The sequence below is a fragment of the Otolemur garnettii genome, unplaced genomic scaffold (assembly GCF_000181295.1).
Source record: "Otolemur garnettii isolate 467f Iridium unplaced genomic scaffold, OtoGar3 scaffold00307, whole genome shotgun sequence".
Taxonomy (NCBI): domain Eukaryota; kingdom Metazoa; phylum Chordata; class Mammalia; order Primates; family Galagidae; genus Otolemur; species Otolemur garnettii.
Window position 1 is genome coordinate 72,869 of NW_003852702.1, and position 5,682 is coordinate 78,550.

A 5,682-nucleotide genomic window follows, 5' to 3' on the forward strand; every position below is an offset into this window, starting at 1 on the left:
CCTGCCACAACACCCAGCTATTTTTTGTTGTTGTTGTTGTTGTTGCAGCTGTCATTGTTTTGGCGGGCCTGGGCTGGATTCGAACCTGCCACCTTAGGTATATGTGGCTGGCGCCTTAACCACTTGAGCCACAGGGGCTGAGCCTAAACTTTGCAGTTTTTGTCTGAAAAAAAAAATAGAGTATGTACTCCCTACAAAGAGTGAAACCTTCCAAAATGTTTGGAACTGCTTTGTTCATAACCTTACTAAGGCTCAAAGAGTATGGCCTGCAATATGTTTCTGTCTAAAAATAGAAGTCTGATTTTTGAGCTTACCTGAGCCTAAAAAAATAAGAATTCCCTGTCTAGCCCTAATTGAGAAGATCTTGTATCAATGTTATATTTCCAAAATGTCTCTCATTTGTAAAATGTAATAATTTGGTTATTTAAATTGTTAAAAAAACTGAGTCTTATCAAGAAAAAAATTCTTACCTTTTAAAATTCTCTAATCATCAGTTTAGCAAATAAATAGTTAACTGTAATCCTGTTTTTTAAAAAGTAAACTTTAGGGAGTAAGATAAATTAGACAGAAAGAAAAATGACATTATGTAAGAAAAGAACATTGTGTAATGAATTTGTCCTGAAACAGAACAAAACAGAACCTGAAATTTGTACTTATTTAAGAAAGTGAAAGGCAGGGAAATAGTTAAAAACGATTTAAAATATTTATAAATTATCTCTACAGGATAAATAAAGCTCATAAAGAGTCTTTATAAAGAAGTTTACATGTAGTCCAGATAACTATATGTTTTCTTCAAAATATTTTAACTTGTAATCTTGTTTAAACAAATGTTTTAAGCCTTTAATATCTGACAAAACTTCCAAAGTAGAAACTCTAAATTTAGAGCTCTGCCCCTGTAGCACTACTGTTGCAGTGCTGGCCACATGCACCAAGGCTGGCAGATTCAAACTCAGCCTAAGCCAACTAAACAACAAAACACAACTCTAAATCTGGTCTTTTTAACTTAAAAAATTAAACTTATTTAATTTATTCAAAGCGCATAAAAAACATTGTCAAATATAAAATAGTAATTAATTTTGTATTGAGTTATAATTATATATATGTTCCAATATTGTAAAGCATTAGTCTATCCTAGCATATAAAACATTAGTCTGTCCTAACATATAAAATATTGGTCTGTCCTAATATATACTATTAGTAATAATTTTAATTCATCTAAAAAATGTTTTTTATGCAACTGGCTGAATTCAAAATTTATCCTAAAAAAAGAAGAAAAAGAAACATTAAAAAAGACTGATGAATTCTCTCGAATTTGAATTCCTGATATCTTTAAAAAGCAGATTTTTAGAACTTTCATTGAAAAGTTAACATGTCTATGTATATTGCTAACCTAACTTCAAACAGAACAGAAATCAGTTACATGGAACTGGGACAGTTTATTATAAGTTTTGTTCAAAATATTGTTGGTTCTGTCTGTTTTCTGTTTTCCAGAAGTCAAGAAAATAATTTTCTGTCTTTTGAACTATTTATAGTTTTTCAAGCAATGTATATACTTAAACATGTATTTTTCCTCTCTCCTTGATTTCTCCAAAATTTACAAGTCATTTATAAGTATTCTTAATTAACAATACAGTTATTTACATAGGTTCAATAAGAATCTGTTTTGTTCTATAGGACATAATAAAGACACTGGTTATTTTACTAAGGCTTTGGCTGGAATAACATTTCCAGAGATATTCAGACTGCGTTAAGGGATTAAAGTTGACTTAATAAAGCCAATAAAAATCCCTTTGAAAAATTGGCCAGATACCCATCAGTAACATTGCCTGATCTGTGGTAAGTAATGAAGGTAACTTCCTGACAGATCTGGGAATCGAAATGTGCTTGGGAACCTCAAGAGAAGAGGAATTTACCCAATGCGTACAGGTATGTAATGGCACAGATAAAACCTGGGCTCGTAAAAAGCTCCAAGTCCAACTGAAATCCCATACAAAAGATTCCAGCAAAGCCAATTAAAAAAAAGGCCTAGATAGCTAATAATTAATTATTCTTAATGTACTCTATACAAATAAACCCAGTATACTGAAGGTACTGTTTATTTTAGCAACTGCTCTAGTGGAAGGGAAAATCGGAGAGAAAAAAACAGTCCAAGAAAAAGAAAGCGATAGCTCACCTCAACTAAACTAATTTATTAAATAAAACTAGAAGACTGACCAAAGAGTATAAAAGTATATACCGTAGTTATAGTTACTCGTCCCATAGTTTAAGTTGTTACTTTGGTTTAACAGAAAGAATGCAAATAGAGTAAAAATACATAAACAGGACCATAAAAGCAGGAATTAGTAAACTCTGTCAGAAATCAAAGCTTAATTAAATACAAGCCTTACCACTGATATTATTCAAAAAAGCCTTTGTCAAAAACCACTGAAGTATTTAACTATATTCTATTTAATTTTTTACTTCTTTACATTATTTATCTCTGAAAAAAAAATCAAGGAAACCAAAATGTCCACCCCACCACAACTTTCAGGCCAGCCCCCAACAACTATCCCCAGCGATGTACAAGAATGACCTGAGCAGCCCCCAGGAGCCTGTGACTCCCAGCCCTGCCTCCATGGAAGAACCTGTGGAGAGCAGAACTTTAACAAGAACTTCTTCAGCTACCCTGCCATAGGGCAGCCCCCTGCCACATACTGCATGCCAACCCCTCCCTAATGATACAGGTGAATCAAGGATTTGATTCCCCAAAAAGACCAGTGGGAAATGAAATGGGCAGGTTTTCAGCCCACGTCCCTCCCCCCAGAGTCAAGCCTGGGAATGGGATAAGTTCCCAGGTTGACTCCCTCCTCCTCCTTCCTCCTCAGAGGTGAAACAAGGAAGCACAAAAAAGTCCCAAGTTCAGCTGAACAATGGTGGGAATTGACCCAGATTGTAACCCTCAATCTGTAACCCCCCTGCTATAGCTAACCAGCCATATCTTGCTTCTGTAATATGCTTGCTCAAAAATTATATAAGGCAACCTGCCCTCTACTGAGATGAGCTGTCTGTCTCAGAGCAACAGTCCCTTGTGCAGCTTTAATAAATCTCCAATTAAATTGCACTTACGAGGGGTCTGAGTCTATATGTTCAGGTTGCAGGGGTACAACATTACTGTATACCATTCTCTACAGCACTCCCATAGCCATTTGCCTCTTGGACTCCTCAGTCTGAATCCACTGATCTTCAATAAAGCTGTGTCCTACAGAAAAACTTCCAACACTGGAAGATCCCCACTGGAAATTGCAAGTACTATATTCCATCACCTTAAAACTCACCAGGATCCCCAAAGAGTCCACTTCCATATAAATGTGCAACATTCCTCCCCACTTCTTCCATTTCTCCATAACTCCACTTGAGATACTTGGCTACACTCACAAGCTGGAATGACCTCTTTTAAGTATTTATAGAGAACTGTGGCTACAAGGAACCTTCCAAGACTCCAGCTTTTCCTCTTCTTACGCTTTTTTCTTCTGGCTATCCTTCCTGTCAATCCTGGATATTCTATCCTCCCTCCTCATCAACCTTGAATGAACACAGAGGTTGTCTTACCACCCAAACCTTGTATCTCCGTAAATACCTTACCAACACCCATTTTCACATCAACTATGGTTGATTCTTACTTCAGACCCTTTCTTTCACCTAGTCACCCTTAGATGCCAGCACACTGCTGTGGTGTTACCAAAGACTCTGAATGTTCTTATGGAAGAAAGAAATACTGGACTGGCAAAATAAGGGACACTGGATGCCCCAGAGGCAGAGTTGAAACTACTGTCTGCTGGACCACATGCATATAGAATTATCAGATGGAGGATTCTAGGATGTAGCAAGTCATCAAGAAACAGGACAACACATAAAATCTCCTCTCTTCTAGTACAATCCCTCTACCCTCTACCTTATAAAGAGTTAGGCCTCTAACTCTCTAAAGGTCTGCAAAGACCTTTAACAACATTCCCTTATTCCCTGGCTTTTAAACACCTCCTTCTTAGCTGCCCTGAATTCTTCCTCTCTCCTCTCCCCTTCAGGATGCTGGATGTGCCTTTCCTTATACCAACATCTTCTCAATCCCATACCCAAACAGACACATATAACTCTTCCATTCCAGCAGAAAATAACACAGCTCTGTTAGCCCCCATAAATACAGGCTTTCCACCCCTAGCCTCCCATAATTTAAGCTGCTTCAATCTCACTGGTACATAAGACTCTGTGGGCTTTATAAAACCTGATCTCTGTTCCTCCAACTGAATTTTTTCCCTTGTCTAACTCCTTCTGCACACCACTGGGAATATTTTTCCTCTGCAGCTGCTCCATCTATTGGTGCCTGCATGCTAACCACTCTTGTCTTTGCACTCAAGTGTTCCTCACTCCACAAGTCTCTTTTGTAAATGACTCCTCCCTAACTCTGGCTCTGATGCAATTCCCTACTTCCAGGCAAAAAAGAGCCTTCTTCCTCCTGGTAATCCTTGAAACAATCATAGTGGTGGGACTTGGCATAGGCATTGCAGGCATCAGTATATCAACTCACTTTTTTTTTTTTTTATTATTAACATGCTGATTTATTTCAAGTCTGTAACATACTAATATAATATGTACATATAATTGTCTACATTCACATAATATAGAATACACATAATTTAAAAAATTATATATCACATGCTGTATTGGTGCTGGGGTAATAAGCAAGTTAAGTGTAAATACTTCATATTGAAGACTAAAGTGATAACACATACATTTTATATAACAATAATCTGGACTGTGCCATATATCAAATATCCTGATGAACCAACTGAAACATTTTGTAATGGTTAAATAGTTGTAGCAGTGGAAGTGGGGTGGATACTATGAAAAGAGTGAAAAACGGGAAATTTCCATTGGAAATATCCACTGTCATTTAGGGGATTTAAGTCAGAAGTCAGTCCTGGAACACAATCAGATCCATGGGATGCCAATACCCAGAGGGCAGTTAACAAAATGGAAATAGGGCTTGGGGCAGAGGGAGAGAGAGTTCAACAACCAGGAGTTCAGGACACACCTCCTCATACTGGTGGTTGATTAACAGTAGCTTAGAAGCAGACAAGCAGATCAGACCGGGAGCCCATGAAAAAGAGAATGTCTTGGCAACCAGTAGCTAATTACATTAGCTTCCTCTTCTTTCTCCCCTGTCTCTGAGGAAGGATTGTTCTCCATTTTCAAGGAATTCACATGGTTTCTCCCTCCTCTGGGACATTGCTTTCTCACTGCCTGTTGCTCTTTCTGCATCAACTTACTTTTACCACCAACTCTCCCTAGAGCTCAACGAAGATATGGAAAATTTTCAGACCAATAGCCCTCTGCCTCATGTCCTGATTTATTAACCAAGCAGTCACCTGAAAAACAATTGCTCATATCCTGCCCTACTTAGATATCAACTAGTTCAGACTGAAGATCCAGGAATGTTCCTGTGAACAAACACCACCTCCTTCCCCCTCTGTGTTTTTTTTTTCCTTTTATAGGCAGCCTATGACGACCCTCAATCACAGGAATCAGTCAAAAAGGTACCATGCCCATAATTCCATAACTTTACAATAGACTACAAAGGCCAGAATGATAGGGCAGAACCCAAAGGCTCACAAAATAGAGCTGAGCACAAAAGCCCACTGAACAGGT